Source organism: Gorilla gorilla, chromosome 5 (assembly GCF_029281585.2).
Source record: "Gorilla gorilla gorilla isolate KB3781 chromosome 5, NHGRI_mGorGor1-v2.1_pri, whole genome shotgun sequence".
In the NCBI taxonomy this organism is placed as follows: Eukaryota; Metazoa; Chordata; class Mammalia; order Primates; family Hominidae; genus Gorilla; species Gorilla gorilla.
In genome coordinates, this window is record NC_073229.2 from 153,970,254 (window position 1) to 153,995,834 (window position 25,581).

General features: G+C 38.9%; 1 pseudogene; it reads left to right on the forward strand.

Moving 5' to 3' along the window:
* Window positions 1-22,312, forward strand: part of LOC109027400 (UDP-GalNAc:beta-1,3-N-acetylgalactosaminyltransferase 2-like) — an 89,228-nt pseudogene extending 66,916 nt beyond the window's left edge.
* Window positions 22,313-25,581: the final 3,269 nt, after the last annotated feature.

Here is a 25,581-nt window from a genome sequence, read left to right on the forward strand (position 1 = left end):
TTTCTTTCTTGATTTTTTTCAACTACAGCCCTGGCTAAGACTAAAAGTTTTCCTCATCACCTACCTGTGCTACGGACAGATAATTTTTAGTCTACTCTTCTCTATGTATGTGCATAACTTCAATTGCTTATCTTTCTATAGACCCAGTTCCTTACATGGTATCTCAGCATGAAATTATGTTCAGTTAATTTCCAAGCCTCTAGTTTATCAAGATTCACATGACCCTCTCAGAAGACTGAAGTATCAACTCACACTTAATCTTGTTGTATACAGTTCTCTTTACATGTTTGTCTTCTGGAGATTTCTCTCACTTTTTTGTTAGGATAGCTATGTATTTTTAAATTATATATGCTATCTTTTATCCATCACTTCTATGTATTTTTATATGAAAGATTTTTAGTTTATGTAGACTGCCCTATTTTCAGAAAACCTTCAACTTCCTTTTTACATTATATTTAAATATATTAATTTGCCTACATTTTTATAAACACAAAATATTTGATATTAATTTTGAAGGCATTTTAATGGCTTCAGCTCAGGACAAAAATTACATAACATGGCCAATAAATGGTTCATGTTAAAAGACTAAAAGCCTAATCACAGGTTAATAAACAATGTAGTCATCTAGCATTTTTACAACAAATTTGAAGAAAACACTGAATACAGAAATGGTCAATGGGATAATTGCATAAATAACTTGTCTTGGGATAATTGTGTAAGTAACTTTTCTTCACAGGCAAAATCTCTTACTAATAGATCCTAATTCTAGCAAGAAAATTGACATAGAATTTTGAACATCTAGTGTACAAATTAATGGTTTTGGATGTTTGCTGTTCATCAATTCTTAGAGACATAAAATGATTTAGCACAATGTTGGCAGGCCTGCACGGAAATGAGTAAATGCTTTTATGGCTGATAGTAATATAAATTGGTGCCATTTTTCTAAAAAGCAAAAGGGCAGTATGTAACAAGATCTTGAAAATATATTTGTATCTTTTGACAAAAAGAATTCTACTTTTGTGTATACAGCTTTCCTTTTTATTCATCTGTTTTTTTCTTCCTTTGTTCATTGACCAACAGTATTTAGGAAGCTGTTTGTATGCCAAGCATTATGATTATTCTGTGGATAAAAAGATAATTCAGATATGCTTCTTTCCCTTGAGAAACCACAGACCTAACTGTGTAACTCACTTTTCCTCCTACTTTCACACTCCCACCCTGTTCCCCAAAGACATGCATTATCTACAAATATATGTTAAAACTTGATAGTTTATTACGGCCATTTTTTTCACATAAGCTCCTTCAATATTAATACAAAGAAATTTAATGGTAACATGAATAGTGAATATGTCAGTCTACTTCTTCTATGAGGGAGTGATACAGTCCACAATTAACCTCTAGCCATAGATATCTAAATAATGGAAAACTATAAAGAAGAAATATCTTTTATTATTTATTTTTAATTTAAACATATATATTCATTGAATATAACGTGATATTTTGAATATGTATACTTTGTGGAATGGCTAAATCAAGCTAATTAACAAACTGTCATTTTTTTTATGGTGAGAACATTTTAAATCTACTCCCTTAGCAATTTTCAAGAATGTAATACATTGTTATTAACTATAGTCACCACATTGGACAATAGGGGAAAAACTATTTTTCAACATTGGAGAACATGCCACACAGGACTGTGAATTCTGAGGTGAAAATATTGATATTAGTCCTCCCATCACCTACACTTTCTGCCCAGAGGCAATTCTTTATAGTGTAGATAGGAAAACCTAAACAGTCTGACAATTATTCTGAGTTGAATAGACCAGTGTCGAAGATATAAAAAGATTAACCAACTAGAATTCATGGGGCAGATTACCCAAAAATCATAGGTACATGGATAAAATGTCCAGAAATCTAAGTGTGGAACCCTTGACTTTTTACTTAAATACCAGAGTGTTTTTACATAGAGTGAATACTCCATAAGCCCAGACAAAAACAGCTTTCAAGAAATGAATAATTACTTACGACTTGTAAAACAAAATTTCCAGAGTTCACAGAGCCAGGAATTAAGCACTCACAATCCAAGTAGAGAGATCTCATTGAAGACATGAGGCTTGAAGGAGCTTCATTTCAAACTTACAATAATGACTACTGTAGACACAACTTAAAAGAGCTTAAATGGCCAGGTGTGGTGGCTCATGCCTGTAATCCCAGCACTTTGGGAGATTGAGGCGGGCGGATCACCTGAGGTCAGGAGTTCAAGACCAGCCTGACCAACATGGAGATTACAGGCGTGAGCCACCAAGCCCGAGATTGTGCCATTGCACTCCAGCCTGGGCGACAAGAGCGAAACTCCGTCTAAAAAAAAAAAAGAAAAGCTTAAAAACAAATCTCAAAGGCAATATGCTAATCAAAAGAAACTTGATTGCTTTCCAGAAAATAACTAGAGTATTTTAAAATACAAAATCCAGCAGTCGACAACGTAAAATTCACAACATTTAGCATCCCATCAAAGCTCACTAGATATGAAGAAGGGAAATGTAACACACAATCATGAGAAAAAAATCAGTTACGAAAGAAATGACAGATGATGAAATTTGCAGAAAATGATGTTAAAATATCCATTATAAATATGGTACATGTGCTCAAATATGTGAAAGATAGTAGAATCATGATGAGGAGAGAAATTGAAAGTGTAAAAAAAATGGAATGTAGCTCCTAAAGATGAAAAACACAAAATCTGAAATGAAAAAGACACTAGAGGGGGTGAACAGTATATTAGACACTGCAAAAATAAAAGGTTATTGAACTTGAAAACCTAGCAACAGAATCTATTCAAAATAAAGTACAGAGATAAAAGACAGAAAATAGTAAACAGAGCAGAGTAACATGTGGAACAGTATGAATCAGGCTAAACACATAATTAGAGTCCCAGAAAGAAGAAAGCAGACAGAAAAACAAAATCACTAAAAATGTAATTTAAATGCAGAGGAAAAATTGTACTACTAACTAGAATCTTTACTCAGTGAAAATAGGTTTCAAAAATGGAGGTCATTCTTCCACAGTTCAGGTCTCTGAAAAACTTCCATCTCCCACTGAAAGTTGTAGTCTAAGAGTGAAGCCATCACATACAAGGACTTCAGGGCTAACTGTAAAGTCAGTCTGAACACTTGCATTAGTTGATCTTATTTATTATCACAAGCCTGAAAACACACAGCTCTAGAAAAGGTGGCCTCCCCATGCACATATATAATTTTTAAAAAGGAGAAGGCACTTTGTGAGGCTGAAGCAGGAGGATCACTTGAAGCCAGGAGTTCAAGACCAGCCTGGACAATAAAGCAAGACTCTGTCTCTACAGAAATAAAAATTAAAAATAAAAAAGAGTGCAATAGAAAAGGGAACAATCAGCACAAAGAGGGCTGAAATGTGCAACAAAAGTCAGCACAATGAAAATGATGAATAATGAGCCCTAGAATTCAAAGAGATGGGGTACCAGTTTTCATTACATTCTGAACAACACATTACAAATAAACTATTTTTAAAAATAAAAGTGAGGGAAAAAGAAAAGGAATGTCAACCCATTGATTGAGCCCTTCATTTTCTCTTAAAATTGTTTTTGATACGTAATAGTTGCATGTATTTGTGGGGTACATGTGATAGTTTGATACATGGATACAACGCGTAATGTTCAAATCAGAGTGAGATATCCATCACCTCAAACATTTATCATTTCTTTGTGTTGGGAACATTTCCAATCTTCTCTTTGAGCTATTTTGAAATATACAATGAATTATTATTAGCTATAGTAACCCTATTATACTACTGAACACTACAACTTAATCCTTCTATCTAACTGTTTTTTTGTATCCATTAACCAATCCCCATTTGTTCTTGATAAAGTTGAATCAAATCTTTTGTGAACACACATTCTCAGGTCTTTTGGGATATGATTTTCAGCAGTTCTCTGACCTTCAAAGAGAAATCTGAGTGAATTCACTGGAACTCCCAACATTGGCAGTATACTTCTCTGAGTTTCCTGAGATGTGTTGCCATTTCCACTTTGAAGTGAATCTTACGGCTATCTGACTTTAATGTATTCTCCTTCCTTCTTATTCCCCAACTCCTCGGTTAAAGAATTTGTCTCCTGGTCAGACAAGGTGATGGTGGCTTCATTCAGTGGTCTCCTCTGAACAGTAGGTACCAGCCTAGGATACACAGAACCTTGCTCCAGGGTTTACAAATCCACCTCTCTTCCTCACAGCACAATCAGGAAAACACCCTTTTTAGGTGGGCACCAAGACCCAACCTAAGCTGATGAATCTCTTTGTGCTGGGTGTTTGAATCTGCTGTGGAGATACAATAGGTAGGAAAGGAAGTAGAGTGACTCATTTCAGATATAGGCGTGCATGTGTTTCCACTAAAATGTACTACTGGTACCTTTTCCCAGGAGTATGTAGGCTCTCTTCATTGGGTACTTTGCAGGTATGTTCTTCTTGTAGTCTAAAAACATGCCAATTTCCAAAAAAAAAAAAAAAAAAAAAAGTGAGAATGGGGTAGCCTCTTAACTAAAAATAAGATAATACTATTTGTTAAAAATCTAAAATGTAAAACAGGCCATATACACAATCTGTAATTATAACAACTCTACAAAGTTTATATTATGATATTCCTTGTGGCAGAATGCAAATACTTAATCCCTTCTGCACCAAGAGTCTTATGATTCTCTCTCCCTCTCTCCCTATCTGACTTGCTGTTCATTCTATGATTTTGTCCCTATGTCTCTCAGTTTCATGTCTCCTGACTCAGAAGTATGGCACATCTTTGTATTTTGTCTTTAGTATTTTGTCTTGACTTATTCATAGATACTCCTTAATATTGCCCCTCCCAGGTCAGACTAGCCCTTTGCTATATTTTTTTCTGACTGCAAGAGGCATTTGTTCATTCAATAAACATCCATTAAGCCCCCACAGAATTCTAACTCAGCAGTGAGAAAAGTAGATCTATGGACAGTACAGTGCTTATAACATTTCAGAACGAGTGCTTCTCCTCTGGCCAAAGCCAAAGCCTATTAGTGAGCTTGATTAACTCCTTCACCTTAAGTCAGCAAGAAAAGATGTAGCAGAATAGCATAAGTGAGGCAGATGACTTCAGTGACAGCTGATCTGAGCACATGCTTTGGTTAAATTCTAACTTTATAAATATTTATTGAGCATCTAGGCAGAAGCCGGGAATGGGAGTATGGTGGTGAATAAGGTAGACAAGATCTAGACCTTACTGGAACATACACTTCAGTAAGGCACATGGACATTGAATTAGTGGGTGATGAAAATCTTGTAAGTTGAAATGAAGGGCACTTAGCCTAGTGAAGAGTGAGGGAAGATGATTCCAGGCACAGGAAATAAAACTCACAATGACTCAGAATTAAGAAAGAGTTTGGAATACTGGGTGAACTGAGGGTGGATGGAGGTGGTGGTCTGGAACAGGGATAATGGGTGGGGGGGCGGTGGTAAACAGGTGGAAAGGTAAGCTTGATACTGAACTGGGAGCCTCTGGGGTCTTGTTAAGAATTTAATTTATCTTGAAAAACAAGGGAATCTTTAAAGAATTTAAAGAATTTTAAGCAGGTGAGTAACATGATTAGATTTACATTCCTAACCTAACACAGTGGATAAAATAAGCAGAATAGGGGACTTTTGTTCAAATATGGCAGATGGAACATGTACACCTCTAACTGCTCCCCCAGTCCTTTCTAAAATAGCAGTAAAGGTATTTTTTAAGAAAGCAGAAACCCTAAATGACAAGGAGAAGAGGAAAAGTGATCCCATCAATAAGATTTTGGAAGCTGGAGAGCAGATGGCCAAGTGGTAAAGGATTTAACAGGCCCAAGAAAGCCAAACCAACAGTGGAAAAGCAGAGAACCAACCTGACTTATACAATAGAATCCCCCAAAGCTCAGCAGCTACTGCCACCAGCTGCTTCTAAATGTAGACATGACAGGGACCAAGGAAAGCACCAGAGTCAGGAGCATTGGTCTAACGTCTGTTTAAGAAGCAGTCAGTCTCTGCTCCACGTAGCTGGGCCACTGTGTTTCACTCATTCTGAGGTAAGACTGAAGGCTTATTCTCTGGAAAGGAGGTTTCTGGACTAGAGGACACCCAAGCATGGCCAAGAAGAAGGAGTAAGATAGATGTTGTCAACAGACCGGTACTGAGACCTGGCAACTTAATTCTCCACTCCTGGACAGCTAAAAGCCAAGCTTTTGTTCATAAGGCAAGAATGTGGAATGATCTCCTTTAAAGAACCTTTTCAGCTCAGGGGAAATATCCTAAAAATACTAACATCAGAGGCTCCACAGCTGCTGTTATTGCAAATGATTTTATTGTTATGAAAGTATTTAGTGAGATTTTATTTTCCCCCAAATAGATTCCTTTAAATAATGTTATATTAAAATTTATATTACTAATTATAATTTAGTTTGCCTTTTAACATTTATGTCATTTTGAATATTTTAGAATATAACTTTTTTGAAAATATATAAACAAAATTTTAATTTACATATTTCATGAAAATACAGTCATTTCATATTCAATGAAGTTAAGCTCACTTTAAATATAATTGCATTTTATTCTTAATCCTTTAGTAAGAATGAGTTTAAATTGAGAAATAGAAAATATAAAAGTAGAGCTCAGGGGAAAACTAAAAAGCATAAGGAAATAAGAAATGTTCAATGGGGCAGTCTGCTTAAGTTATTAAAAACTGGAAACAACAAAAAGAAGATTTATATTGAGCATGACCCATATAAAAATTGCAAACCAGCCTGGGCATGGTGAGTCACACTTTTGTAAACAGGGCCTGGGCGTGGTGAGTCACACTTGTAATCCCAGCACTTTGGGAGGCTGAGGCAGGAGGATCTCTTGAGCCCAGGAGTTCCAGACCAGCCTGGGCAACAAAGTGAGACCTTGCCTCTAGAAAAAATTTTTAAAAATTAGCTGGGCATGATGATGCAAGCCTGTGGTCCCAGCTACTTGGGAGGCTGAAACGGGAGGATCGCTTGGGCTCAGGAGGGCAAGGCTGCAGTGAGCTGTGATTATGCCACTGCACTCCTGCCTGAATGACAGAGTTAGACGCTGTCTCAAAAAAACCCCACAAATTGTAAACAAGATATTACATATTCTTTATTGTAATACATAAAGATTTAATTACTGACCAAAATAATGAAAATGAAAAAAATTATTTTTATCAAGTCCACAACTTAAACAAGTCAAATGAAATCCCTGCAATTTTATATAAATAAAGATTTAATGAAGATATTACTGTAAGAGATGGCCAAAATCGCAACATAAGTGACAGACGTATGCTGAAAATAAAATAAAAAACACGTTATAACTATGTTTAAACTTTGTATAATTATTGTTTCACTCCCAAATATACTTACAGTGGCTTTTTCTTTTTTTTTTTTGAGACAGGGTCTCACTCTGCCCATGCTGGATTGCAGTGGCACGATCACAGCTCACTGCAGCCTCAACTCCCCAAGGCTCAAGTGATCCTCCCACCTCAGCCTACCGACTAGCCGGGACTACAGGCACATGCCACTATGCCTGGCTAATTTCGTTTATTTTTTGTAGCGACAGGTCTTACTGTATTGCCCAAGGTGATCTTGAACTCCTGGACTCAGGCAATCCTCCAGCCTCACCCTCCCAAAGTGCTGGGATTACAGGCATGAGCCACTGCACCTGGCCACATATTGTGACTTTTATTAACAATTTCATTTACTATTCCTCAGCTAAGCGGCTTCACCAAATGTAAATTAATTAAAAAGTCTAAGAACTACACTGACCTAATTTGACATTAATGTTAATAGAATACAAATCATGAGAAAATCCTAATTTTAACATAAGTAGTATTTTTTAATTTTTAAGTGTTTAATTATTAGATGGCATTTTGGCCTCTGTTTATACTCTCTCACAGACCATCTAGTAGTTAGCAATGGACTTGAGACTGGTCAACAGTTGCTAAATCAGAACCCATTAACTTAACCAGGTGTGGACTCATTAACTTAACCAGAGGATACTGTAGACCTGATAACCACCCTTAATACTTCACTGGGATCATTTGGCAAGCAATAATGCAAGCAAATTAACCTGAAGTGATTCAGCTAGGGTGAAAGAAATCAGAGAGAAAGGATGCATGAAAGGAAGATGGTCTCTAAATCACTGGTTCACATCAGAATCACCTTCACGAAACATTGAATAGAGTAGACAGGGCTAATAAAATTTTTCACCCAGAAAAGGTTTGGCCAAATAGTTTCCAGACTATTTGCAAAACTGGAGTGGTAATGAGTTGCTTGTTTACTTTTGTTATTATTTTTTTCTGAAAAAATAGTGATTCTAATGTGTGGAAGCAATTGCAATAAAGTACTCTAGATATGACTTAGTGGCATCATCTTCTCATTGAAAAAATACCCCAACCTCATCTTATCTGCAATGGAAATAGAGTGTTTCTTTAGTGCATATAATGAAAAAAATTACAACTGTCAGAAATGATAGCCTAGACTACTTGTAGAAAGCTTCCCTTAAAGCTGTAAATCACCAGTGTTAGCACAATTGAGTAAATTTCCTTTTCGTTCCTTTTTTATTCTTCTCCCTGTCTATATTTCCCCTCCTCTTTATTTCTTTAATTGTCCGCCTTATAAGTGTTTCCCCACGTTGACATTTTGAGTAATGCTTCTCATTAAAAATTTAAAAATATTTTCACATTTTTGAACATATGAAGCATCAAAAATATGTGGCCTTTGTGATATAATTCTTTAGATTTGTGACAGATTTGGGAAGAAGGTATTTTTAGTTTTGACATTTGAGATAGTTTTTACCTGTATTAAAACATACGTTATAGTCTTCATTAGGATTCCTATTTGAACACAAAAAAATATCAGCAAGAAAACGCAAATAGCAGCAACAGTGAAGAGCACTGGCTTAGGTCAAAAAGACTTCAATTTAATCTGAGCTCCCCCTTTGCCAGCTGTGGGACATAAAACAACTGGCTTAACCTTCACTCGTCTAAATGTCGTCATCTGCCAAATGGGTGTGATAGTAGCTCCTATCTCCTAGAGATGTGAGAATAAATTAATCTGTGTGAAATCCTTGGAATTGTGGTGAGGCACACAGACAAGCTTGTGGATGTTATTATTGATCCCACTGTTATTATTCATTATTTTTAACTGACTCTGATTTACTTTTATAAAATAAAATAATACACGCCTGATATGGTTTGGCTGTGTGCCCACCCAAATATCATCTTGAATTATAGCTCCCATAAATCCCATGTGTTGTGGGAGGGACCCGCTTGGAGATAATTGAATCATGAGGGCAGTTTCCCCCATACTCTTTGTGGTAGTGAGTACGTCTCACGAGATCTGATGATTTTATAAGGGTTTTCCCCTTTTGCTTGGCTCTCATTCTCTCTTGCCTGCCATCATGTAAGATGTGCCTTTGTTCTTCCCTCAACTTCCGCCATGATTGTGAGACCTCCCCAGCCATGTGGAACTGTGAGTCCATTAAACTTCTATTTCTTTATAAATTACCCAGTCTTGGATATGTCTTTATCAGCAGTGTGAAAACAGACTAATACAATGCCCACAATAGAAAAATGTAGATTGTAGAGAAGCACAGAATAGAGTCTTCTTCTGACTGCTACCACCCACCTCTCTGTTAATGGCTCTTATGTATCGTCTCTCAAATTATTTTAGGAACCAGCTTATATATGATCCTTTCTGAAGCTTCATGCAGAGCAATCAGACCTTGCCCTCTGTTTGCACTTTTGTCACTTAACATTTTATCTTGAATGGCTTTCTCTATCCACACATCTACATCACTCTCATTCTTTACAATAACTGTATCATATTCCATTGTATACACGTACTACAATTTATATAAACATCCTTTTGCAGTTTTTTTTTTCAATTATGTCTGTTAGGAAATGTCCTAGTGTAGTATAATTTCTGGATTAAACTATGCGTATTTTCTACTTTGGTATATTTTGCTGAATTACCCTCCCAAAAAGTTTGCATTAATTTACTACAGTGGTATTTAATGCATTTGGGTATGGCTCTGAAAACATGTATGTAAATGATCTGTTTGAAATAGATTTTTAAATTAAATTCACTAGGGATATGATTTGCTTTAGCAGGGTTCATGACCCTTTGTGATAAGTTTTGAAAGTTGTAGATTCTCATTTTTCTGATGATGTGCATTCAAGAAAGTGCTGAGGTGTACATATTTTTAGAGGAAGCATGTCTTTGGGAGACTGAACAATGGCCAGCCAATAATGTTCACAACCCTATCCTTTGATTTCAGCCCAGTGAAACTCACACCAGACTTCTGACCTCCAGAGCTAAGATTATAAATGTGTGTTGTTTTAAGTCACTAAGTTTATGGTAATTTGCTACAGGAGCAGTAGGAGACAAACTATTCATGTATCCCAGATGAAGATTCAGCTATGTGGGCACATGCCCTCTGTAAGAATGTATGAGAGCACAGCTTTAGAAAACCAAAAGCTGGCCAGGTGCAGTGGCTCATGCCTGTAATCCCGGTACTTTGGGAAGCTGAGGCAGGAGGATCACTTAAGGCCAGGAGTTTGAGACCAGCCAGGCCAATATGGCGAAAGCCCATCTCTACCAAAAATACAAAAATTAGCTGGGCATGGAGGTGCATGCCTGTAATCCCAGCTACTCAGGCAGCTGTGGCAGGAGAATCACTTGAACCTAGGAGGTGCAGTAAGCCAAATTGGTGCCACTGCACTCCAGCCTGGGTGACCGAGCTAGACTCCATCTCAAAAAACAAACAACAACCACAAAACCCAGAAAACCAAAAACCTTTAGTACACAAAGTAGAAAAACATTGAACCGGTCACATTTGGAGCAATACAACAGAACTGGAGGTCAGGATACTAAGCAAAATAAGCCAGACATGGAAAGACAAATACTGTATGATTTCACTTATATGCAGAATCTAAAATAGTCAAACTCATAGAAGCAGAGACTGGGTGGTTCCCAGAGGCTGAAGGCAAGAAGGGGTAAATGGGGAAGTGTTGGTCAAAGTGGACAAAGTTTCAGCTATGCAAGATAGATAAGTTCTGGAGCTCTTCTGTACAAGATAGGGTCTATGATTGACAGTATTACATGGTATACTTAAAAATGTTCTAGAAGGATAGATCTCACATTAAATTCTCTTACCACAAAAGGAACAACAAACTAACAAAAAGTAAAATGAACAGGAGGAAATTTTGTAGGCAGTAAATAAGTTTGTTGCATTGATTATTGGTAATGGTTTCAGGGGTCTATCCTTATCTCCAAACACATCAAGTTATATACATTAAAAATCTACAACTTTTTGCCTGTAGTCCCAGTTACTGAGGAAGCTGAGGCAGAAGGATCACTTGAGCCCAAGAGTTCAAGGCTGCAGTAAGCTATGATAGCGCCACTGCACTCCAGCCTGGGCAACAAAGCAAGACTGTTTCCAAAAGAAAAAAGAAAAAAATTTACAACTTTTTGTTATGTCAATCATACGTCAATAAAGTGGTTTAGAAAGTGTTGAGCAGGCCACTCCAGCTCCCCATCCTCCACTGCCCTAGACTCCAAGTGTCTCCATGGAGCGCCCAGTGTTCCAAGAAGCAAATTGAAAACTATTCCTTCAGTAAATGAATCAAGCTTTCCTTTAAAATTCGAGCATGTATTAGTAAATCTGATCTTAAAAACAAACATTTATTTTCACTTGGTAAATTTGTTTTTGTTTTTGTCTTTGAGACAGTCTCGTTCTGTCACCAGGGCTGGAGTGCAGCAGCAAAATCGTAACTCATTGCAGCCTGGATCTCCTAGGCTCAGGTGACCCTCCCACCTTAGCCTCCTGAGTAGCTGCAACTGTGGGTGCATGCCACCACACTCGTCTAATTTTTTATATATGTATATTTTTTAGTAGAGATGAAGTCTTGCTATGTTGTCCAGGCTGGTTTCAAATCCCCAGGCTCAAGCAATTCTCTTGCCTCAGCCTCCCAAAGTACTGGGATTACAGGCATGAGCCACCATGCCCAGCTTTGGTAAGTTTTTTTTTTTTTTTTTAACTTGGTAAGTACTATTTTTTTTTTTCTATTTTCAGGGACGCTATACTGTGCTAGGCTCTGGGACACAGCAGTATACAAGACACACTTACTCTCCCTCCCCCAACCCCACACCTCCCCACCCCCGCCCCAGCACAGGTTAAAGTGCAGTAAGGAATGTAGCCAATTCCAATGTAACGTGACAAATGTTTTGATTGATAGGGAAAGAGTAGGGAAAGATTAAAGTGCAGTAAGGAATGTAGCCAATTCCAATGTAACATGACAAATGTTTTGATTGATAGGGAAAGAGTAGGGAGCTGTGCAGATGAACAGAATGGGTACTGTCCATGGTCTCATATGAGGAGCAGGTTAACAGAGATCTTCCTGAAGATGTCCAAGCTGAGAACAAGCAGAGTGACCCAGCCTAGAATGACCCAGTGCAGGCATAGAGGAAGGGACTGGATAAAAGAAAGAGGGTGGAATGCAGATAATTATTCCCACTGAAAGAACAGCATTTCCAAAGACTTGAAAGTGAGAGTCGGGTAAATTTGGAGAACCAGAAGCAGTTTGGCATGGCTGAAACACAGAATGCCATGGTAAAATGGAAGAAAGTGAGGCTGAAGCTTCTGAGGGGCCTTGCTGTTTCTATAAAGGTACTTCCGGTTTATCATCTTGTCCAGGCAGCCCTGTAGGTCTGGGGTGGAGCCTCCTTTGCATTTTGAAGAATTACTCTGGCCAGAATGAGGAGGACAGATGAGAAGGAGGAGTACTGGAGGTAGGACGAGCAGTGAGGGGGCTACTGCAGGAATCAAAGCTCATCTTGGTGGATCTAGACACAAGGGAATGACCGGAAGAGAAGTTTAGGTCACATGCTTGGCAGGACCTGGTGATGAGTGGATATATAGGGAATGTGGCAGGAAGAGAGAAATTCAAAAAAGACACCCGGATTCTTGTCAGGTAACCTAGGAAACTTCTATCCTAGAAGCTGAGTTTGAGAACTTGGAGGAGAGGTCCAGTAAATCGATGCATAAATAGATCTGAAGGCCCAGAAATTAATTTGGGATGGAGCTAGAGACTTACAAATTACAATTCATTCCTGTTATACTTGTTACAAGCATAACAAGTATAATGTAAAAAGTTATGCCTGGTAAGTGTTGAGCAAAGCATGGTGGCTCATGCCTATAATCTCAGTACTTTGGGAGGCCAAGGAAGTAAGATCACTTGAGCCCAGGGGTTTGAGACCATCACGGGCAACATAGTGAGACCCTGTATCTATCAAAAAAAATTAGCTGCTGTGGTGGTGCACACCTGCGGTCCCAGCTACTGGGAAAGCTGAGGCAGGAGGCTCAGTTGAGCCTAGGAGGTTGAGGTTGCAATGAGCCATGATCATGCCACTGTACTCCAGCCTGGGTGACAGAGCCACACCCTGTCTCAAAACAACAACGACAAAAGCAAAGACAATGAATTAAATTACCTAGGGAGAGGGTGTAGAATGGGAAGAGAGTTTAGGACAGAATTCTGGGGAAACCAAAGAATAAAGGACTAAAGGAAGAGAAGCCACTGTGAGGCTGAAGAGGAGCAGCTGCCAGGGAGGAAGAAAGGCAGTCAAGTGTGAGGAAGTGGTTAGCAGAGCCAGATGCGGTGCTGTGGAGGGTTAAATACGATGATCACAGAAAACGTCTCTTGAATGTAGTACAGAAGGAGGTCTTGATCTTCACTCAAATAGTTCCAATAGTGTGATGGGGGCAGAAGGGTGACCACAAGATTTGAAAGTGGCTGGGAACTGAGATCTGGTGATAAGGGATGCAATTCAGAGCACAGATGGAAGCACTAACCTCAAATGAGGGAAGGGAAATGCTCAACTGTAAGAGAAGGAAAAGAGGAAAAGATGGGTGCATTTATATTTTCATTAAGACAAGATTTTGGCAAGACTTCAAATATTAGAGAATGACCCTCTGATATCCAAATTATAAGAAAGTGCAATTTGCATTCTTTTTTATTTTTATTTTGTTGAGATGGGGTCTCACTCTCTCGTCCAGACTGGAGTACAGTGGTGCGATCTCAGCTCACTGCAACCTCCACCTCCCAGGCTCAAGCGATCCTTCCACCTCAGCCTCCCAGTTAGCTGGGATGACAGGTGCATGCCACCACGCCTGGCTAATTTTTTGCATTTTTGGTAAAGGGGTTTTTGCCATGTTGCCCAGGCTGGAGCAATTCGAATTCTTGAGTTGTCTTATATGACAGAGACAGGACCGACAAAGATTAATTTTGGCTTTACCTAAGGAGGAATTTGTTAATAATTATAGCTACTAAAATTGAATGCTTGTGTTAGTAAATTGCGAGTTCCCCGTCACTGGTATGACTGAAATAGAGGCAGTAGCTTCTTTAAGAAAGAGTAAAGAGTAAAATGGGGATGGCAGGGTTGGAGGTTGGAAAACAGAGGATTAACCACATGCTTCCTAATGTCCCTTTCTGTCCTTGACATTCAACCCTGCAAACTACAGCAAGCATGTTATGTATTGAGTCTCATCCCTCTTGATTCCTTTTGGCTGGTGGTTAACATTTCATCCTGCAGATCCAGCCTTCAGATCCAGAAGCAGTCCCAAATATTTCAGAACTAAAAACTGCGTAGTCTCCAGGGTGGGGACTGGAATTAGGCCTCTGACCCTTGCTTAGTTTCCAGAGTGTCTGAGTTGAGCCTTGGGACTCCCTGGATGCCCACAACACTGCAGCTTTCCTCCAAATCACCACAAGTGCCCATTCCAAGTGGCATTGTCTCACTTATTGTTGAGCACCTGCTATGTTCCAGATGCTGTGCTAAATGCTAAATATGTGATGATGAAAGCACATTCCATGAGGACACGATTTTTGTCTAAAAACAGTTCACTGATGTATCCCCAGCACCTATAATGGTGCCTGGTACAATGCAAGTCTTGATAAGTATTTTTTCAATGAATGCCACAGACTGTCTTCTCGAATCCAGTGTACAAGATAACCATATACACTGACAACTGCAGTATAACATGGCAAGTACTGTTATGGAAGCTCATAGGAAGCACAGAAGGGGAACACTTCCTTAGCCTGGGGATTTTTTTTTTTTTTTTTTGGTATTTTGGTTCCCAACTAGCATTGGAGCAAAAGCCTGAATCAAAATCTGCCTGCTGACTTGCCAGCCTTTGCCACACTTGTCTACCCATAAAGCAGAACCATGTCACTCTACCCTGAACCAGTAGCTTCAGTCAAGGCACTCATCTTGGGTCCCTTGGGACCCCTCTGCCATTGAGGCACTGCCACCATCATGACCACGAGTGGATATTGCTCCTGACCAGAGAGGTAGGCACTCATACCTACCAGGTCAGATCACACCTACCAGGTCAGAGTCCTTAGAGAGATGAATGCCAGTCTCAATTGCAACATATTAGACATTGTATCTTTGACAGCTGGCTGAGCTCTTAGAGGGCAAGGCACATTGCCAGGAGAATGCCTCTAGCACCAGCCACACTCCTGCCCCTGTGCTGCCCGCCTTAGAGTCCCAGTATGATTCACAGGATGTTCAAACAAGTTCTCTAGGAATTAACAATCCAGCCACTAGCCCAGCTCATTTGCTTTCTAGCATGTGTTACTAGGAACACTGAAGTGTCATCATAAAGAGAGGGACGTGGTGGTAGGAGCATGAGCTTGAGACCCAGACAGCTTCTTTGCCTCCTTTGTATGACTTTGGGCAAGTCACCTTCATTCTCCGGTTCCCCATCTCTCCCTTCTTTTTTATTTTTTTCCCTATTTTGACATATCAAGCATACAGAAAAGTTGCAAGAATAGTAAAAAGAATTCCCAGAAACCCTTCATCCGGATTCCCAAAATGGCAACTGTTTCTGAAATTGCTTCATCCTTTGCTCAGTCACTATCTGTGGGTGCTTGTGTGCACATATACCATGCATCTCAATTTTTTTCTGAACCACTTAAGAATAGGTTGCAGACACCCTCTTTCCCCTACATACTTCAATATGTATTTATAAAAACAAGGAATTCCTCAAGTAACCAGAGTACAGTTTTCAAAATAGAAAATTAACATTGAAACAAATACTATTATTTAATCTACAGACCTGTTAAGGTGTTGTCAATGTTTCAAAAACGTCCCTTATAGCAAAAGAAAATCCCAGATCATGCATTTCATTCAGTTGTCATGTTCTTTTTTTTTTCTTCCCCCACTCTTCTGCTGAAAGAGAAAGTTGTCATGTTTTTAAAGATTCCTTTAATCTGGAACATTTTCTGAGTCTTTCTTTGAATTTCATGATATTGGCATTTTTATAAAGTATAGCACAATGATTTTGTAGAATGCCTCTAAGTTTGGGTTTGTCTGATGTACCCTCAAGAGTAGATTCAGAGGCTGGGCGCGGTGGCTCACGCTTGTAATCCCAGCACTTTGGGAGGCCGTGGCGGGTGGATCATGAGGTCAGGAGTTCGAGACCATCCTGGCCAACATAGTGAAACCCCATCTCTACTAAAAATACAAAAGATTAGCCAGGCTTGGTGGCAGGCGCCTGTAATCCTAGCTACTGGGAGGTTGAGGCAGGAGAATCACTTGAACCTGGGAGGCAGAAGTTGCAGCAAGTCAAGATCGCATCACTGCTCACCAGCCCAGGAGACAGTGGGAGACTTCGTCCCCCCAAAAAAGAATAGATTTAGATTATTCACTTTTGGCAGAATGACACAGAGGTGTTGCTGAGCTCTTCTCAGTGCATTGTGTAAGAGGTATGTATTAGTTCGTTTTCACACTGCTATAAAGAAATACCTGAGACTGGGTAATTTCTAAAGGAAAGAGGTTTAATTGACTGTGGTTCCACATGGCTGGGGAGACCTCAGGAAACTTACAATCATGGCAGAAGGTGAAGGAGAAGCAAGCACCTTCTTCACCAGGCAGCAGGAGAGAGAAGAGCGAAGGAGGAACTTCCAAACACTTATAAAACGATCTGGTCTCGTAAGAACTCACTCAAAATCATGAGAACAGCATGGAGGTAACCGCCCCCATGACCTAATCACTTCCCACCTGGTCGCTCTCTTGACACATGTGGATTATGGGGATTACAATTCGAGATGAGATTTGGGTTGGGGCACACAGCCAAACTATATCAAGGTATATGCTGCTGGTTAGTCCCATTGCTAGTAATGTTAACTTTGACCATTTTCTAATGTGGCGTTCTGCAGTTTTCTCAACTGCTATATTTTACCCTTTGTATTTAAAGAAAGATCTTGTGGGGATGCCCATTACTCCTTAAACAAGATGAATCAGTTATTATACTGGCTGGCAAATGTTGATTTTTATAATTCCAACACTCTTTCTAGATGTATGAGTTGGCAGTCCCTTGTAAGAAAGAGTTTACCTTGTCCCCCAATTGGCTTGTTTTACTCAAGACTCATGAAGTTTAATTTACTAATAGAGTAAAATCCTTTAATTTGCTATCTTTATTTTGATACTCAAATTGTCCCTGGTTTTGCCAATGGGAGACCCTTCGAGCTGGCTGTTTTATATTTTTGGTATGTCCTCATCATCCTTTGGTATGATGAAATGTCCCAGGTTTATCTTATTCTTTCTGTAAACTACTCCTGCTTAGCCATTTTTATTTTCAGAGAAACCTGGCTGTTTTTAGTCAAGAACGGTATTTAGAAAACAAGATCTAGTGCTAAGAGGTGAACCCCATTGTTAGTGGGATTTCATTTTTTTCTAGGTACTCTCAGAGGACAGACCTGAGTGGGAAGGAGAAGGGGGAGTCATGGAGTTGGAGGAGAGAGAGACAGAATATATACATACATACATATACATATATACATACATATATATGTATGTACATACATGTGTAGGTCTGTATATGTGTGTATGTCTTTGTGCACAGTATATATAGAGATAATATATACATACACATACATACATATATTCTGTACATACACAGGTATGTGTATATATTCTGTCTATATACATACATATATGTATATATTTTGTACATACATGTGTATGAATATATATTCTATCTACTGTATATATATACACAGATATGTTTGTATGTGCATATTCTATCTACTTTGTATGTATGTATATACAGATATGCATACATGTATGTATATACAGATATGCATACATGTATGTATATATTCTCTCTCTACTGTTTGTATATATTCTGTCTATATATACTGTGCAGTTATATGCACAGAGGCACACACACACATATACAGACCTACACATATCTATATCCATTTGTACCAATTTGTCTATGTCCCCATGAGTCACACTGATATCTACAATTCTAGTCCCCTCTTCAGATTTATTGCTATCTTCTCCAACAGTGAGAATTCTGGATCCCAATATCAACAATGTACGTATTTATTTATTTGTTCAATTCTAGAATATACAAGTAGTTCCAGAATTACTAACCTATATTTCTGGATAAAAAAGAGGTCTACTAATTGGAGTTCAATATTTGTTTAGAGGTCTTTTTGCCTTTAGCCTGAAGGCAAGTAATCTAGATATTGTGTTCAACATTTGCTTGAGTTAATCTTTTCTCCCTTCTTGAGTGTGATTATTTTATTCATTTGATTTATGTAGGTCAATTCATTTGTTTCCAATTGTATTCAGTTTTAGGCTATCCTCCTCTTCTTTGTGGGTTTTTACATTTTTATTTATTTATTTATTTGAATGTGAGAAAGAGTAATATTATGGGTTAAATTGTGTCCCACCTCCCATCCCCTAATTCATTATTGAATTCCTAAGCCACAGTACTTCAGGACTCACCCTTTTTTGGAAATAGGGTCGCTGCAGGGGTAATCAAATAAGTTAAGATGAAGTCATACTGGAGTAGGTGGGTCAATATGACTGGTGGGACACCAGTATTACTGGTGTTCTTATAAAAAGGGAGAATTTTGACCCAGAGACATCCATACAGGGAGAGCATCATGTGAACTGGTGTTACGCTGCTATGGGCCAGGGAAATACCAGAAGCTAAGACAGAGGCCTGGAACACATTCTTCCTAGTGCCTTCGGAGGAAGCATGGCCCTGCCGGTGCCTGGATGCAGACTTCTAGGCTCCAGAACTGTGAGGCCACAAATTTCTGCTGTTTATCCCACTTAGTCTGTGGTACTTTGTTATGACAGCCCTAAAAACCTAATACAATTAATATAGTTCCAGAAGTCAGGTCTATAAAAAGAAGGTGTATTCAGAGAAATGACCCTTTCCGATTGTTTTCTTTACTTTCTACCCAACTCTCACCATGCCCAGTAGCAACCAATATCTTTATCTTAGTCTCTGATTTTTTCTTCTTGAGTTTCTTTTCACTCAAGCTTATAGTTCAATGTATATGTTTTTATTTTTTTCTGGAAATCACTCTATATTACTTCCCACAGATCTTATTCATTCTTTTGTATGGCTCCATAGTAGTCCATTTTGTAGATATGGCATTTTGTGTGTACATTGTGGGGAAATCCATTTTGTGTGTAGACGTGTCCATTTTGAAGAATAGTTTCTTCAACTATTCTCCTATGTGTGGGCATTTAGGCATTTTCAATGCAAACAATGCTGCAATGAATAACCTTGTGCATTTATATTTTTGTATTGGCGAGGGTATATCTTTAGAGCAGATTTCTAGAAGTGGGATTCTTTGATCAAAAGGTAAATACATGTGTAGTTTTTTAGGTATTGTGAAATTCTCCTCAAGAAGGCTGCATTCCCTTTAGCAACATATGAGAGTTCCTGTTTTTCCATAGCCTAACAAATAGAGTGCGTTATGTATTTTTAAATGTTTCCTAATCTAATAATAAATGACATATCAGTGTAGTTTTAATTTGCATTTTTCTTATCATGAGTGAAGTTAAACCTTTTTTCATCCATTTTTATTCCCTTTTGCGAATTGTTTCTACATTTCCTTACATCTTTCATTTGGATTTTTAAAATCTTTTCACTCTCAATTTTGAAGAATGTTCTATATATTACAGAAGTTCACCCTTTTTCTGTGTGATAGAAGTGTTTTCATCCAGTAAGTCAGTGGTTTTTTTGACTTTGTTTATGATGCTTTTTGCTATCTAGATTTTCTCTTTCATTTTTACATAGTTAAAATCATCCTTTTTTTTTTTAAATTATATCCAGATTTGGAGAATCCGTTAGGCCTTTTCCAGCTTAAAGAGTAATTTATCCAGATTTCCTTATTGTACTTGATGGTTTCTTTTTTTTTTTTTTAACAATAGGTTCTTTATCTGTTTGGGGTTTATTCTTTTCTGTCAGGCGAGTTATATATCTGATGTTATCTTTTTTTCAAATGGCTACCAGTTGTCCCAGAACCATTTATTAAAATTCATTCTTTGCCTTTTTGATGTAAGATGCTCCCTTTATCATATACTAAAGTTTCAAATATGTTTTGATTTCTTTCTGGACTTTTGTTCTATTCAACCTATCTGTCAACATCTACTAGTAATATGCTTTTTTAATTATACAGGCTTTATAATATGTTTTCTTTCTTGTTTTTTTTAGAATAGAATGAGGCAAGTATGTTTTAATATCTAGTAGAGCCAGTATTCCCTCAAAGCTTTTTTAAAAGTGTTTTTCTGGATATTCTTGCATGTTTATTTTTCCATATGAAGCTTGCAAAATTTTTTAGTGACATTGCATTAAATTTATAAATTTGCTTAAAGGAATGACATCCTCATTTTTATGATGTTGAGTCTTCCAATCCAAAAATAAGGATGTTTTTCTGTTTGTTCAAGTCTATTTTTATATCTTTCAAGAGTGTTTAAAGTTTTGCACTATAGATTTTGTACACTAATTGTTAAATTTATTTCTAAGTACTTTATCTTCTTTGTTGCTAATGTTAATGGGGCTTTGTCTGCCCTGTGTTCTCCAACTGATTATCCTTTATGTAAATGATTGCAGCCTGCCCACACCTCCGAGGCTGGCCCTGTGGACCAGTTGGCCTTATTTCTTCAGTGGAAATCTAGTCACTATGATGTGGTAGTTGGTGTGTTGTCACCTTGCTATAACCATAAACTTCAAAATGTGATAAGCAGCTGGCTGAATCATTGGATACAACATCCTGCATTAAGTCAACATGTGCTTGTCAAATTCATAATAGGTGCCCATGGCTGCTAAGTGCCTGTGGAAGACCAGGAGGATCCCTACTACTCAACATCACAAATCCAGCTTTGAATCAGGAAATTGAGGCATTCAGTCTTTCTGAAGACACTTCATCAGGGTTCACTGAGGACCGAGTTGTCAGTGTGAGTTTCCAAGTTCTGTACACGATCCTTATTACCAGTCTTGGGGTGTTCTACAATGCCAATGATGTGGGTTTCCAGAGGAACGTCGCTCTCAAGCTTTCTCAGGCAGAACGGGAAGAGGCCCCCTTCATTGTTCACTAGAGTCCTCCAAGCCATGGTGTGCGGGTGAACAAGTTGTGTACAAGCACATGGAACAATTCATCTCACCAGAGAGCTTTGAAGGTACGATTGTATGGGAGAGTGAAGACCTCCACAGCTTTGTGTTAAGAAATCTTCACAAAGTGACACTGAATATGGAGGGGGATTCTTGGAGTCATTACAGCTGGGGAGGTGCATTGCCTCATGAATTATTGGAAGGTATGGAGGGAGTTGGAGTGGTTTTAGATGCCTTATTGAAGGAGGAAAACAGCATCTATGATGATATTGTTTTTGTGGATGTTGTCAACACTCATTGAAATATACCTGCAAAATTATTGAACTTTATAGATGGACTATGGAAACAACCAACTTTGATTTGTTGCTAAAGACAGATAATGACTGTTACATAGGCTTGAAAGCTGTATTTAATAGAATTTCTCAAAAGAATCTGAATAGGTCTAATTTTGGTGGGGATATTTCAGACTGAATTGGGCAGTTGACAGAACCAGGAAGTGGCAGGAGTTGGAGCACCCTGGTCATGCTTACCCTGCCTTTGCATGTGGGTCAGGGTATGTGATCTCCAGGGACATCAACAACTGGCTAGCAGGCAACTCCAGGAGGTTATAGACCTGTCAGGGTGAAGATGTATGCATGAGCACTTGGAAGGCAGCCACAGGACCTAACAGATACCAGCACAGCATGTGACTGTGTGAGAAGACTTGTCAGACAGGAATGTTGTCTTCCCCACAGTATTCTCCGCAGGAGCTGACAGAACTGTGGAAACTGAAGGAATTCTGTGGTGATCCTTGTCAATCTGAAGCAAGATAACAGGATTTGAATTAGCAGTGTCTAAAATCGGGGTAGGTGATATGGTTTGGCTGTATCCCCACCCAAATCTCATCTTGAATTGTAACTCCCACATTTCCCACATATCGTGGGAGGAACCTGGTGGGAGGTAATCAGATCATAGGGGCAGGTCTTTCCCATGCTGTTCTCATAATAGTGAATAAGTCTCACAAGATCTGATGGTTTTAAAAACGGGAGCTTCCCTGCATAAGCTCTCTCTCTCTCTTTCTCTGCTGTCATTCATGTAAGACATGGCTTGCTCCTCCTTGCCATCCACTATGATTGTGAGGCTTGTCCAGCCACGTGGAACTGTAAGTCCATCAAACCTCTTTCTTTTGTAAAATGCTCAGTCTTGGGTATGTTTTTATCAGGAGTCAGTTGTTACCAGTAGAATGGGGTGCTGTTGAAAAGATACCTGAGACTGTGGAAGCAGCTTTGTAACTGGGAAACAGGCAGAGACTGGAACAGTTTGGAGTGCTTAGAAGAAGATAGGAAAATGTAGGAAAGTTTGGAACTCCCTAGAGACTTGTTGAATGGCTTTGACAAAAATGCTGATAATAATGTGGACAATGAAATCCAGGCTGAGGTGGTCTTGGATGGAGATGAGGAACTTGTCGGAAGGTGGAGCAAAGGTGACTCTTGTTATGTTTTCGAAGAGAAACTGGTGGCATTTTGTCCCTGCCCTACAGATTTGTGGAAACTTGACAGAGATGATTTAGGGTATGTGGTGGAAAAAATATCTAAGCAGCAAAGCATTCAAGATGTGACTTGGGTGCTCTTAAAGGCATTCCATTTTATAAGGGAAGCAGAGCATAAAAGTTCAAAAAATTTGCAGCCTGACAATGTGATAGAAAAGCAAATCCCATTTTCTGAGGAGAAATTCAAGCCGGCTGCAGAAATTTGTATAAGTAATGAAGAGCTGAATGTTAATCCCCAAGACAATGGGGAAAATGTCTCCAGGGCATGTCAGAGGTCTTCATGGCAGCCCCTCCCATCACTGGCCAGGAGGTCCAGGAGGTAAAAATTGTTTTGTGGCCAAGCCCAGGGTCCCCATGCTGTGTGCAGTCTAGGGACTTGGTGGCCTGTGTCCCAGCTGCTCCAGCCATGACTAAAAGGGGCAAAGACATGGTTCAGGCTGTGGCTTCAGAGGGTGCTAGCCCCAAGCCTTGGCAGCTTCCATGTGGTGTGGAGCCTGCAGGTATACAGAAGTCAAGAATTGAGGTTTGGGCAGCTCTGCCTACATTTCAGAGGATGTATGGAAATGCCAGGATGCCCAGGCAGAAGTTTGCTGCAGGGGTGGGGCCGTAATGGAGAACCTCTGCTAGGGCAGTGCAGAAGGAAAATGTGGGGTCAGAGCCCTGACACAGAGTCCCTACTGGGTCACTGTGTAGTGGAGCTGTGAGAAGAGGGCCACCATCCTCCAGATCCCAGAATGGTAGATCCACTGACAGCTTGCATCATGCACCTGGAAAAGTTGCGGGCACTCAATGCCAACCCATGAAAGCAGCCAGGAGAAGGGCTATACCCTGCAAAGCCACAGGGGTGGAGCAGCCTAGGGCCATAGAAGCCCACCTCTTGCATCAGCATGACCTGGATGTGAGACACGGAGCCAAAGGAGATCATTTTGGAGCTTTAAGATTTGTCTGCCCCATTGGATTTCAGACTTGCATGGGGCCTGTAGCCCTTTGTTTTGGCCAATTTCTCCCGTTTGGAATGGCTGTATTTACCCCATGCCTGTACCCCCATTGTATCTAGGAAGTAACTAACTTGTTTTTGATTTTACAGGCCCATAGGTGGAAAAGATTTGCCTTGTCTCAGATAAGACATTGGACTGTGGACTTTTGAGTTAATGCTGAAATGAGTTAAGACTTTGGAGGACTGTTGGAAAGGCATGATTTGTTTTGCAATGTAAAAAGGACATGAGATTTTGGAGGGGCCAGGGGCAGAGTGATAGTGGATATGGTTTGGCTGTGTCCTCACCCAAATCTTATCTTGAATTGTAATTCCCTCAATTCCCACATGTTGTAGGAGGAACCTGGTGGGAGGTAATTGAATCATGGGAGCGGGTCTTTCCCATGCTGTTCTCATGATAGTGAATAAGTCTCACAAGATCTGATGGTTTTAAAAGCAGGAGTTTCCCTGCACAAGCTCTCTCTTTCTTTGCTTGCTGCCATCCATGTCAGATGTGGCTTGTTCCCCCTTGCCTTCTGCCATGATTGTGAGGCTTACCCAGCCATGTGGAACTGTAAGTCCATTAAACTTCTTTCTTTTGTAAATTGCCCAGTCTCGGATATATCTTTATCAGCAATGTGAAAACGGACTAATACAATAGGCAAATGATCATCCAAGTGTAACTCTGAGGAACCCCAAGGTTTAGCAATAGGTTTATGGTCTTTCGAGAGAGTTCTACACTGGCACTTTCACCTGGAATCAATGTATTTCTTAATGTTTGCACAAATTTCCTTTTCAAAAATCAACTGATATTGTAGCATAAGAAAAGTTTTTATGTATCTATTGGAAGATGATTTGAAAAACACTAAATTGTTTTATAAAAGAAAATATTTCTAAAAATAAAAAAGTTGCTGTTGATTTCTGTATGTCAATATAATAGCCTGCAATATTATAAAGTTTTTGATTGAGGTTGCCATTGATTCTCTAAGATTCTCCAGGTATATGGTATATCTGCAAATAGAAAAATTTTATTTCTTCTTTTCAATTCTCCTGGCTCTAATTGATTTCTTTTGTCTGATTGCGTTGGCTGACATTGCCAGTAGAATGTTGAGACTAGTGAAAGTAGTGGCCATCCTTGCATTGTGCCTCTTATTCAGTGTTTTCTCATTAAGTAAGGCACTGGCTTTAAGACTAAGGAATATGTATATCTTATCATGTTAAAAATGTATGCAACAATTCTTATTTTCTTGAGTTTTTTTAAATCAGAAGAGGGTATTGATTTTTTCCAAAGGCTTTTTTCAGCATTTATGGAGATAATCATACTATTTTTCTTCTTTAAAATTTCAACATGGCATCTTATACTAATGAATTTTCTATTTTTGAAGCAACCTTGCATTCCTGAGGTAAATTCTACTTGGTCATGCTGTATTTTTTAAAATGTGAAGTTGGATTCTTTTTGCTAATATTTAGAATTTTTCCAACAATAAGTGATACTAGGCTGCAATTTTCTCTTTTTGTACTGTCTATACCAGGGTGAAGTGTTAATTTTATACTTGCTTCATGAAAAATGAGGATGTTTT